At 44.0% G+C, this 13631-nt stretch overlaps 1 non-coding gene across 1 annotated transcript; it reads right to left on the reverse strand.

Moving 5' to 3' along the window:
* Nucleotides 1-460: 460 nt before the first annotated feature.
* Nucleotides 461-567, reverse strand: LOC111826420. Its single transcript, XR_002829753.1, has one exon. It is a non-coding gene; the product is annotated as a U6 spliceosomal RNA (small nuclear RNA).
* Nucleotides 568-13631: the final 13064 nt, after the last annotated feature.

The raw sequence follows: 13631 nt of genomic DNA on the forward strand, positions 1-13631 counted from the left end.
TAAAGTATTACAAATAGTAGTGCATATGTCTCCTTTTTTCCCCCCATTGACTTTCCCCCGGCCTCCCCTAACCGCCCCCCCCACCCCCGGCACATGCCCTTACTCCACCCCACCCCCAGTGTCTTGTGTCCATTTGTTATGCTTATATGCCTGCATACAAGTACTTTGGTTGATCTCTTACCTCCTCCCCACCCCCTCCCCAGCCTTCCCACTGTAATTGGACAGTCTGTTCGATGCTTCTCTGCCACTGTATCTACCTTTTTGTTCATCAGGTTATAATGTTCTTTATTATCCATAAATGAGTGAGATCATGTGCTATTTTTCTTTCACTGACTGGCTTATTTCACTTAGCATAATGCTCTCCAGTTCCATCCATGCTGCTGCAAATGGTAAGAATTCCTTCTTTTTTATAGCAGTATAGTATTCCATTGTGTAGATGTACCATAGTTTTCTAATCCACAAAAATATGAAACGCTTCACAAATTTGCATGTCATCCTTGCACAGGAGCCATGCTAATCTTCTTTGTATTGTTCCAATTTTAGTATATATGCTGCCGAAGCGAGCACTGTGAAAACCATTTTGAAAAGCACAACAACAAAAGTGACAGCACAGGAATTCTATTTGGAATGTTATATACAAAGCAAAAGTTTGTTAATAACCATATTAATTATCTGGTCATCAGAAAGTGATGCTTTAAGCATATAATATTATTTACTACCACGATGTTCCTGATACGGAGACATTTTACTGTGCTTTGGTTCTATGTTAGAGAAATTAGTTAGGTGTTTTGGGTTGATGTACCAACCATATAATGTTTCTGATTTAAATTAATGGAAACAGGATCCCAGGCAACACTTTTGGGGCAGTAATAAATTATTAACTTATGTGGGAAGTACCTGTTTTTTATTATTTTGTAGAATCAGAACTACCCTACTATTGATATTTTTTTCTATACTATTTCTTTTCGTTTTCAACTTTTAAAAAACTGAACCATTGAGTGTAAGTTGTCCATACGATGCCCCAAAACTTGCAAAGTCTTTAGTACATAATTCCTATAAACAAAGGTATTTCCCACATAATCATAATAAACCATCAAAATTGGTAAATTAACACTAATGCACTACTACCATCTAATTCATACACTCCACCCAAATTTTGTCTGTTGTCTCAAAAATGCTACTTATACTAAAAGGATCCAGTCCAGAATTATGTGTTGCATTTTGTGTCATGTCTCTTTAGCCTCCTTCAAATTGTAGTAAGTTCTCTATGTTTTCTTGTCTTTTATAACCTTGACACTTTTGAAGAATGTCTCTCAATTTGGGTTTGCCTAATGTGTCTTATAATTAGATTCAGGGTTTGAGTTTTGGTCAGGAATGTCACATTGTATCCTGACACAGAGAAATACTAAAAGTTAGTTTATAAAAAAACAAAAGTAAAGAAATTACTTAAAACTGGACAGAACAACCCATAGTTTTTTACTTTGTTCTCAGCGATAAATTTAACCAACGGCTGTGGTACCAGTAAACAATATTGCTGCTTACCAAACCACTTCAAAATTTACAACTTAAAACAACAACAACCATGTTTTAGTTCATGATTCTTTGAGTTGGCAATTTAGTTGGGTCCAACTGCGAGTGTTCTTCTCATCTGGGTTGGGCTCAGATGATCTCAGACAGGCTTACTCATGAAGTCTGTGGTCAGCTGGAGGGTCAGCCAAAGGGTCAACTGGGATGAGTAATTCCTTCAGGCTCCAAAGTTTCCAAGAGAAAGAGCAGAAGCACACAGGCCTCTTGAGGTCCAGGCTCAGAACTGAGACATTATCACTTCTGTCACATCTATTGGCCAGAAATCATCAGATCAGGCAGACTCAAATTTCATATAACTAACAATTTCCATAGATGAAAAGAGCAAGTGCTTTTGATTAAATAGTGAATTCAAAGTGGAAGTTGTTCTGGTTACTTATGGCTGTATAACAAACTACCGCAAACTCAGTGGCTTAAAACAGCCAATTTATTTTGCTCATGATTTTTACACATCATGAATTCTAGAAGAGTTTGTTTCTGATCCGTAAGTCATCGCTGTGATTACGAGGCCTAGATAAACTACTTCTAAGATAACTCTTCCACTCACATGTGGCACAACAAATGCCTTTGGCCTGTCTCTCCCCACACATGATGTCTCGTCCTCCGGGGTCTCCCCACAGCGTGGTGGATCTGGATAGTGTACTTCTCAAGTGGTGGCTCTGAAACCGGAAGTGAAAGTTGCCAATCTCCTAAAACCTAGATTCAAAAACTGCTGCAACTTCACTTTGGCCGTATTCAATTGCTCAAAACAGTCACAGACTCTAATCAGATCTAAGGGGAGGGTTACAGATTCCCTCTTATCCATGGGAAAAGTATCCATCTTTAATCTGCCACAGTCTGCCCTATGGTCACAAACTGTTTATATTTTTTCCACATGCAAAATGTGCTAACCCCCTTCCACAGACCCCACAAGTCTCACCTTATTATGTCATGAGGCTTGAAGTGACAGATCTCAGGGCGAGATGCAGATAAGCCTCCTTGTGTTTGGTTCCTCAGGTATGTGTCCTCTTAATCGTGAATTTAAAAATAAGTTACCTGCACAAACACACACACACACACACACACACACACACACACACACACACACACATAATGTTGGGGCAGGCATGTGTAGACAAGCCCTTTCAAAAAGGAGGAGGTAGGAGGCATGGAGCAGTCAATGCTCCATAATGATATGAGGTCCAGCTAGGAACACGCTGCCAGTTCCTTGATTCAGCCTTGGTCTTGCATCCTTGGTATGATTCTCAGTGGCCCTTGGTTATGACCTTTGGGCTCTTGGTTCTGCCTTAGTCATTCTTCATTTTCCATAAGAAATGGCTTGTGTTTTCTGCTGAGTGAGTTTCTTAGCCTGAATCATCCCTGTCTTAGTTTAGTGGTCCAAAGACTTCTTTTATTTTTATTTTTTAAATATATTTTTATTGATTTCAGAGAGGAAGGGAGAGGGAGAGAGAGATAGAAACATCAATGATGAGAGTGAATTATTAATTGGCTGCCTCCTGCATGCCCCCCACTGGGGATCAAGCCCGCAACCCGGGCATGTGCCCCTGACTAGAATCGAACCCAGGACCCCTCAGTTTGCAGGTGGACGCTCTATCCACTGAACTAAACCAGCCAGGGCCAAAGCCCTCTTTTAAATTTGATATTGCCTCTGACCCTTTCAGTCCAAGCTGGTATAATTCTTTTAAAAACATCATAGGATTCTTGTGTATCAAACTTATAATCTATTCTATTACATAAGAGTCATGCCCACAAATATTTTTGAGTGAGCTCTTCTCTGCCTTTGGCCCTCTGCAAATCTGCTTAAGGATGGGGCAGTATCTTTAAGATTATTAGAATCTCTGATGTTTAACCAAGAAGGACCATAAGGCACACTATTAAAATCTTTTGTCAAGCAGATAAGATCCATGGGCCATCAACTTAAATGTTTCTGTTATCTTATCAAGGAGATTGATGCTTGCAGCTTTGACTTCTTTTTATTGCCCGGGTTTTTATCTTTACCTGGAGGATATTTCTTGCTTTTAAAATGTTTTCTTAGCTGGAAAACAGATGAGAAATCATCCTGTTTTGTTTTGGTTTGGTTTTGAGTTGAATCTCATTCTATTTTTGAAATCAGCAAATGATGGGTCCTATGTATTTTCTCTCAGTTCTGCTAAAATTTTTAAATAACTTTTTTAGCTTATTTCTCCCTATTTATACTTTATCGTATGCAGATACAAGAACTTGTGGGCACTTGTAACATTCTGCCTGAAAATCTGCTTACCAAGATCCACTAGTTTATTAGTTGCATTTTATACTTTTCAAAATATGTCAGGTGACACTTTTGCTAAATCTTCTGCAACTACACTGTATGAGCTGCCCTCCTGCCAAGTCTTAGTAATAAACGCTTGTCCTTCCAGCCTCCATTGCACTCTCTTTGAAGCCTTTTCAGTCTCTGACCACTGTCCAGTGTCAAAATCAATGCCACATATTTTAGTTTTTTGTAATGACAGCACTTATGTTTCTGCTATTTAATGCTGCATAGCAAACTACCACCAAATGAAGAATCCCAAACAAGTATTTTATTTGCTCAAAATTTGAAAGTTGGAAAATTCTGGATGACCTCAGCTGGGCAACTTGTGTCTGATCCATTTGTCATCAACTGGGGTCAATGGGGCTGGGTATCCACTTCTGGGATGCCTCATATGTCACACTTAGATGTCCAGCATCTCAGTGCTCCTTGATCTCTATCTTGCTCCACATGGTGTCTCACCCTCCACTTCCTGTACACAGGGCTTTTGCTTCTCACAGCACGGCACCCTCCGGGTAGTTGTACTTCTCCATGGAAGCTGGCTTCCAAGAGTGAGAGTCCTACATGACAACAAGTAAAAGCTGTCAATCTCTTCAGGCTGGGCCCCGAAACTGGCAGAGAGTCACTTCCACCATATTCTACTCATGAGAGCAGCCATGGGGCCCACCTCAGTTCAAATGGAGAAAACACAGATGGACCCTGCTCTCTGGAAAGGATTCCCTCATCCATTCTTCTCTGGGGTCACTGGCTCTGTCTTCCAGAAATATTTATTCAAGACACATTTATTGAGCATTCACCAAGCCCCTAAGAACAAGGCACCCATAAATAAATAATTTTAATGCAAAGTGGTAAGTTTAATGATAGAAGTGCAAGGTGTTGGGGAGAGTCAAAGAAGAACATGTCATCATCCTGGCAGTCAGCACAGACCTCTTTGAGATGGCACTGAATTAAATCTTAAGCAATTAGTAGGTATTAGCCAGGTAAAAAGGAAGGAGGGGATTCCAGGAAATAAAGAGAAGCATCGTGGTATGGGCAAGAAACTCAGAATCCTTTGGTTTTCCTGAAGCAGAAAACGTTAGGAAGTGAGTGGCAAGAAGTGAGGCTTCAAAAGAAAACAGGAGTCACATCCTGAAGAGCCTTGGATACCATGTCCAAGGAGCTTAAATTCTATCGTAGAGGGGGTGGGGAGCATCGAAGCGTTTCAATGGGGAGTCGCACAGTCTGACTGACATTTATGAAGATGAGCCTGGTTGATATGTGGACAGATATGGCAGGTCCTAGCGATAACCCGCACCAGCTCTGATTTGTTTTATTGTAACTCACACACACCATGGCCCAGCGGGAGCAGTATCTGTAAGGGCTTCTGTTCTGGGAATCAGCCCAGTGGCCAGTGTGTCTAGGTCTAATTCCAAAGAGAATCTAATTGCTCATCCATAATTTCTCAATCCCTTTATTCTCAACTAGAGGCCCAGCACACGATTAAATCGTGCGCGTGTAGGGTCCCCTAGGCCTAGCCTGCCATCAGGGCCATGTCCACTGCCCCACGACGCCTCGCACGCTCTAAGGATGCTGCCGGCACCCCGCAGCGCTCTGCCAATGCTGCCGGTGCCCGGGGAGGGGAGGCGTGGGGGGAGGGCTCAAGAGGTGCTTCAGTACCTCCTGGTGGTCAGTTGTTTGGTCGTTCCGCCGTTACGGTGTCACAACCACAAGCCTTTTATGATATAGATATCTCTACCATCCCTCTTTTCTCTTTATGCCTTAATATTATTTCTTTGCTATAATTTGGGGAAGTATGTAGACACACAGCAGTCATTTAGAATTCTGAACTCTTACTGGGTAAGTGTTTTTAAGGACCCCTGCTCAGGGGCTAAGAGTGTACTTTGATTCTCTGTTCTACTATCTTCCTTGACCACATCTGAAATGAGCCTTAGAGAATGTGCCTTCCTTGGGGATTAGCCTCCTGCCCATCAAAAAGTGGGTACGCCCTAATCGGATTGGCTCAGTGGATAGAGCATCAGCCTGCGGACTGAAAGGTCCTGGGTTCGATTCCGGTCAAGGGCATGTACCTTGGTTGCGGGCACATCCCCAGTGGGGAGTGTGCAGGAGGCAGCTGATCGATGTTTCTCTCTCATCGATGTTTCTAACTCTCTATCCCTCTCCCTTCCTCTCTGTAAAAAGTCAATAAAATATATATTTTTTTTAAAAAGTGGGTACCCGAGGATCTTTTGAAGTCTTGAAAGTCATAAACTTTTAAAGTTTAACATTTTTAAATATAAATTATATCTATTTCATACTTACATTGCAATTCAGACCAGCCACATTGCAAGGCTGCTGAGACGTGTGTTATCCAGCATGGTTGTCGCTAGCCAGATCTGCCTATTGAGTCCTTGAAATGTGTGTAGTCTGAGTTGTGATGTAAGTATAAAATTCCAGATTTCAAAGACTTAATATGAAAAAAGAGATGTAAAATATCTCATGAATAATTTTTAATATTGATTACCTGCGAAAATAATATTTTTGATATATTGGGCTAAATGAAGTATATCACTAAAATTAATTTTAATATTTTTCTTTTATTTTTTAAATGTGAATACTAAAAATTCAAACTTACAAATATGGCCTGCATTATGTTTCTATTGAACAGTGCTAGCCTTGAAAGAATCAAAGGAAATGTATCAAAGTGCACACTGTTTCTTAAAGTTTCCACCTAGAGGTAACACACATAACTTCTGCTTCTATTTCTTCAGCCAGAATAAGTCACATGGGCGTGTCTGACTTTGTTAGGAGAAAGGAAGTTTAATTGAACTATGTGCACTCAGGAGCCCCAGAATAATTTAGTCTGTAGTACTAAGGACAGCCACATATCCTTTCCTTAATCAATTTCATTAATGCCACACATGAAACAGACTTAATATTAAATGCCATCAAAAGTTGAAACCCCATCCATTTATTATTTCCAAGATGATGTGAAACAGACATTCCTAGGACAGAAATAAGAAACACTAAAGAATCTATGGCAGCCCTGCTTAAAAGCAGCGATACACATCAGTGCTGACCACACCAGGGAAAAGCTGCAGGAGGCAGACCCTTTTGGTGGGGAGCAGAGAGGGAGTAGCTGTTCGTGAGCCAACATGTCGCCAAATCCTATATAATAAAAGGTTGATATGCAAATTGCCCCCTCCACCGGGAGTTCAACCAGGGGGCGGGGCCGGCCAGCCAACCTCTTCTGTCCCCTCCCCCCAGCGGCCTGGCCCAATCAGCCTGATCAGGGCAGACTGGCCAGACCACATCTGTGCAAGAATTCCTGCACCGGGCCTCTAGTAAATAAATATGGATGCACAACCACAGAGTGCAGGTATTTAAAGCAGCTGTGAGTTAAAAAGCAGTCTGCATGTGTGCATGACATGTCATCAGAGGAGCTGTGGGGGCAGTGGCTTAGCATAAAGACAGGCAGAAAGCTGGGACTGGGAGAGTGAAGAACAGGCAGAACATGCAGCAGCTGTGGACCTGGGCTGCACAGCAGGTCTGCAACCTGATAGGGAGCAGGGTGAGGTGCACATGCAAACAAGCTTTAGAGCAAAGTTGTGAATCAGACCACCAGTCTGAACTGCACACTGGTAGTCAGGGAAAATAGTGGGGTAAGCACCAGCTAGGAAGGTGAGAAACAGGTGGCCTCCACACTGCAGAGAGGCCAAGAAAGTGGCCTGACACTGCACCGGAAGGAAGGGGGCAGGGCGAGCTGAACAAAAGCAGAGGTGCAAAACACCAAGAGGAAACCTCAGTGTTGTGGGTAATCTACAGCCACAACTAGGACACTTCCTGTTTGCTTCTTTCTGGTTTGGAATTAGTTCCTGGCTTAATCCGGGAACTATTGGTGGGAGAAGGTAAGCGGGCGAATCTGCCAGGAGCAGGGAGTAGTCACAGAGAGATAAGAGAGGATCCTGACCATTGCACATAAAAAGAACAATGGGGTCTGTCAAGCTCATGTGTCCCATGGAAAGATATGTGATGCCTTTACAGGTGCATGTAAGCCTCGTGACCGATTTTCAGTGGAGCATGAATGTGCTCCTCCAGGAGTGGTCGTGGTTGGCCCCGTGCCAGTCACATTATTTTGTTTCAGCCTTCCGTGTGGTCTGCGCTCCACCCTGATAACCTGACTGCCAAGGCCAAGCAGAACAGTCTGGACGCATGGTGCACCCCAAGGCTGGCAGTGGAGCAGCAAATTATCCCCAAGACTCGGTCAGCGGAGTCATCTCCTTTCTGAGTGCTCAGGCTGTAGTTTTGTTTGTTGGTTTAATTGCTTGGCTGGGTGGTGATGGTGCTGTTATTTGGGGTTTCTTCCTTCCTTCCTCTCCTTTCTCTTAGCATGAAGATTATTTGCCTACATTGGGAGTGGGGGGAGGAAACTAATCTGAAAAAATGAGAAGATAGAAGCGTGGGAACAGGCTTAAGGGCAGGGCTTTCTGAAAGGATGGCCAGAGTTGGCTCACTTGTTAGAGGCCCTTAGGCTCTGTAATAAGAGGAGAGACTGGCACTGTGTCTTTTGCTTCTGAAGCCTAAAGAAGGAAGGACTAGGAATGTGGAGAAAACTTGAAGGGAGAGGCGGGCCAAAGGCCCTCTGTCCTCCTATTCTCTTACCACACTCTCTCCTGGGACTTCATCCATTCCTGTGGCTTTAAATGCCATCTGTGTGCTGACAACCCCCAAATCCCTCTCTCTAGGTCAGACCCCACTACCAGGTTCCAGGTGGTATGCTAGGTTCCCACTGACGTCCCCATCTGTCTGACTCACAAACAGCTGAAACGTAATTCCAAAACTTGAACAGATTCCCACGAATACATTCTCTCCTCAGACTTTCCCATCTTAGTTAATGACACTACCACAGACCAGTCTCCCAAGTGAGAAATCTAAGAGTCACACTTGCTTCCTCTTTTGCTCACTTCTCACATAGAATCCAACAGGAAGTCAAGTGGATGGAGAAATCCTCTATTCCTCCCCCCAGGCCGCTGCCCTCGGCCGCAGCCTCCTTCCAGGTTCCCTTGCTTTCTGTCTCTTCTGCCTCCTACAGCCTATTCTCCATGCACTTTGAAGCAGGAATGACCTTGGAATTGCAATTATTTCATTTTATTCTCCCACTTCAGTGGCTTAATTTTCATCCAAACTCGCTATGGCCCTCCTCCATCCTGCAACTGGTCATGTTTTTAATGCTCATCTTGTACCACTCTCCCTGCTTGTTCACAGCATCAGCTACCCTGATGTCTTCCATTCTTTAACATACCTCCCTCAGGGAGTTTGCATATGCTGTTCTTTCTGGCAGTAACACTCTCCTTTCCTTCACCTGCTTGCATGATCACTGCCTCCCCATTCTTTTTGTCCTACCTCTTGTCACCTCCTCAGAAAGGCCTTCCCTGAAGTCAGTCACCCTTCCCTAGTATTCTGTCTCTGCCTCTGGCTCATTTCATTCAAAGCCCATTTCACAATGTGTAACAGTGTTTTAATTTAGTGTTTTGTTGTTTGAGCCATTAGCACCTAGCCTAAAACTTACCTATAGGAGATACTCACTGTTTTGCTATTATTGTTTGGTCCATATTTCTTACACCTGAATTCCACCATCATAGTTGCCTGAAAGTCACCTGGTAACTTGGGAGAGTCACCAAACCAATGTCCAGCAGTGGTGCTGACTAAAGGGATTAGCATGTCAGAGAAAACTGTCCATCACATAAGTAGGAATATTTTTCCCAAAAATTTTTTACAGGTTTCAATGGTTTTTTTTTACATTAACAAGTAGGAATATTTTTCAGTGTGTGCTTTGAGATCTCACCCATCAGCCATTCACTCACCACGTAAGCAGGAGAAATCCACTCTGTGCTTTAGACCTTGTCCACTACACATCTGATCACTGCATAAGGATACCCCATGGGGAGCACAGCAGGATATGCATAGATGCTAACAGTCTACTGGAAGCCTGGCAAGATCAGGGAAGAGTTCCAAGTTGTCCTGTGCTGCCGGTCCAGGGCACACTGGTACACCTGAGCCTGAGTCAGAGAAAATAGCTCTATTTCATAGTAATTAGACTTTACCAGTGTCCAGTTCCCATGCATCACATTGCAACAGAAGACCTGCCTTCTTAGAGGGGCAACTTAGAAAAAGGAATAGGGTCCAACGTGTCACGGGAGGCTGAGGAAACATCACCCAGGGCAGTGGGAGAGTGTGTGTCAGAGTGTAAAAGTAAAACTCCATTAGGAGGAAAGGCGTACAGGAACATGAGTCAAGTAGAGATGATGGGAGCCAAACTTGGAAGGCACACAGCACTCAGCCTGGGAAGTTCCTCCTAGAGTTGCCCCCACATCCCAGGGCAATAGACCTGCTTTTGTCTCTGCAGTGTGGTAGGGTGCCAGAAATTCCACCTGCTCGGCTCTGCTTAAGGACTGTGTGCCTGACTGGCCATAAAATCCCCTTGCAGTTTTAAGAATTTAAGGAGTTGCATCAGATTGCTGGCAAGGCACTCAGACTGAAACACAGGTCAGGAGGGAAGAGACAAGATGTGACAAGACACGGTATACTGTGGAATGGCTACTTGAGTACCAGGTGTGGAGTATCTGCCCTCAGGGCCAGTAACTCAATCCTTGTCTCTACCTAATGACTCATTTAAGCATATCCCACAACTCTGTAGTGGAAAGGCATAGAGAGCACAAGGTTCTAGGGAGCTTTGCTGGTGGGTACCCCAGGTCTTTATGTTAATGCCCAGGAGGCTGGGACTTACAGAGAAACAGAACCATATTAGTTTGTCCACCTTCAGTTGCAGGGACAGAAAGGAAAAAATACAATTTATTCACTCAGAAAACTGAACGTTTTGTGGGTAGAAAACTTCAGGAATGACCTAGCCGGTGTGGCTCAGTTAGTTGGGTATCATCCCATGCACCGAAAGGTTGCCAGTTCCATGCCCGAACTGGGGGCTCCATCCCAGTGTAGGGGCGTGCAGAAGGTAGCCAATCGATGTTTCACTCTCACATCGATGTTTTTCTCTCTCTCTGAAAATCAATAAAAAATCTTTAAAAAAGAAAGAAAGAAGAAACGAAAGGGAGAAAGCTTCAGGCATGAATGAATTTAGTAGCTCAAACCTCCTCATTAAAAACCAACCCCTCTTTCTCTCCTTTGGGTCTGGTTTCATTCTCAGGCTGATTCCATGTCCTGGCTCACTTTCTTTCTAAGAGGAAAAATAGCTTTTAATTCTCAGTAATTCTAACAAATAGCTTAGGATTGGCTCTGTTTGAGCCAACTTAGTCATGTGCCTGTCTGCAAGGCAATCACTGTGACTGGGAGCATGGACGGCACTGGTTGGCCAAGGCCTGTAAGAAATTCAGCTCCACCTGAATCACATGAACTAAGGAGATGAGGAGAGTAATTTCCCAAAGAAAAAGAAAAATATTGCTAACCATAGGACAAAGAAGGAATGGAGGCTAGAACAGCAGACAAAAGATCGTATTGGGGCTGAGATAAACCAAGATGGATGAGGACATGGAGCCAAAATAGAAGTATAATCAGGAGAGTTGTGGTGCTGAACTGAGTGACTTGGAATATGAATTAAATGAAAGGAGCAAGAAGAGGACCTGGTATAGTAAGAAGAAGAATCAGGAAGTGGGCCTGGCCGGTGTGGCTCAGTGGTTGAGCGTGGACCTATGATCCAGGAGGTCAGAGTTCAATTCCCCATCAGAGCACATGCCTGCCTGGGTTGTAGGCTTGATCCCCAGTGTGGGGTGTGCAGGAGGCAACCGATCAATGATTCTCTCTCATCTTTGATGTTTCTATCTTTCAATCCCTCTCCCTTCCTCTCTGAAATCAATAAAAAAATTTAAAATATTTTTTTTAAGAATCAAGAAATGGTATTATTAAGGGCATGGATCTGTGAGCAAACAGAGTCTGAGGCAACACTGAATCACTGATGCTTCATTGGGAGGTACAATCCCAAGGCAGCAAAAGTAAGGGAGGAAGGAAGGGAGACTGGAAGCAGACAAGACAGTGCCACTCCTTCATGAAGAGACAAGAGGGCCTCTTCTATCAAGCGGCTGTCTCCTTTCTGCTGTCCTGAAACACATACCTCAGAACAGACCATTGCCCAGAGGGACAGAGAAGACATTTTTCTGCCATCGCCACTTAGCAAAGTGTGCCCCCAGAGTTAACTCTCCCAAACGTCTGTGATGTTGCCTGGCCCGCTCAGTGTGTGAAGCCAGATTTATCTAACCTGTGACACGGTGTCTTGTGCAAGTAACGTGAGGAAGTAGTGGGAGGTGCCAAAATCTGGGCATTGGCCTCAAGCAGAACAGTATAGGACTGAGTAGAACTCAGGCAGGCAGCTGATTGCTGCAGAAACAGCTAAGAAGAAAACGGCAGAAGTCCTAGGAGCTGGGTGAGGCCAAGAGAATCTGTGGTGGCATATAAAGTGTATTCAGTTCAGGGTTCATGTTTTCAATTAGGATTTTTTTAACAATCGCTAACTAGCCCCTTGGCACATTATAGGCCCTCAATCAATGTGGAAAGTGATAAGTGAATACGTGCAAGGCATTGTTAGGTGCTTGGGGTACAATAGCAAGGAAAGCATAGATTTCAGGCAGATAAAGTCACCACGAAAGGTCAGGGATCAGTTAGTTCATTCTGGGGGAGCTCAGCTATGCTGAGGGCGGGCTGGACTTTTCAAAGACACCATTCTAACCTGGGTTCCCTACTGTGATCACTGAAACATTTCCATATGAAATCTTAGGTATTGCCTGAGGAACACTGTATTGTGTGTGTGTGTGTGTGTGTGTACTATGAGGTTTGACACTAAAAAACTTTTCTGAGGAGAGACTGCCCCTCCCTGAGGTAGCTAATTCTTGGAGAGAGCAAAGGGCCCAGCCAGGAACATGCCCTGGACATGCAGACTGACCCAGCCAGAGCCAGACCTCACGGCTGCCTGTGCACCCCAGGAGGCAGTACAGTAGTCCTGGGATTTCCTCATCCCAGAGCCAGGTAACTAGGGACCATTCCTATGGCCCCAAACCCTATACAAGTACTAAACTAGCCAGTCCTGACTTACATGTCCTGCTCTGCCTTGCCCTTCCCCAGGAAATCCTAACAAAGCTTCTGGCCTAAGCCTTCCCCTGGCCTCTGTTTTCTGCCTCCTGACCACCCCGATGCTTTGCCATGTGGCCCTTCAGGGTGTGCATGCCTCTAGGACCTGTGAGTATAATAAACTTTGTTTTGTGGGGGTTTTTCTGAGCCTTTCCTATATCTCCTCTCATGGCTGCCCCTGACTGACCATCTGAGAAAAGGATACAAATCAAACACCAAACTATGTGCAAGGCATTATATAATATATATATATCTACACTAATAAAAGAGAAACATGGTAATTAGCGTACGACCGCTACCCTTTTCATTGGCTAATCAGTGAGTATATGCAAATTAACTGTCAGCCAAGATGGCGGCCAGCAGCCAGGCAGCTGGAAGCAAACATGAGGCTTGCTTCAGTGAAGGAGGACTCCAACGTTCCCCGCCTGCGCTGCCGGCCTCTGAGCTGGCAGTTTGAAACTTTGTAACAAATATAGAAGCTAAACAAAACCGCAGGGATCTCAGAGCTGGAGTTATACATTGGTTTCTATTATAGAACGCAAACAAACCAGCAGCGGAAGCTCAGAGCTATAGCCATAGCTAAAGGTTGCCTACAATAACACTAAAAATAAAAGAGAAAAAAGCGGCTGTTGGGACCTTCAGTCAATCGCTA

The sequence above is a fragment of the Myotis lucifugus genome, unplaced genomic scaffold (assembly GCF_000147115.1).
Source record: "Myotis lucifugus unplaced genomic scaffold, Myoluc2.0 scaffold_77, whole genome shotgun sequence".
Taxonomy (NCBI): domain Eukaryota; kingdom Metazoa; phylum Chordata; class Mammalia; order Chiroptera; family Vespertilionidae; genus Myotis; species Myotis lucifugus.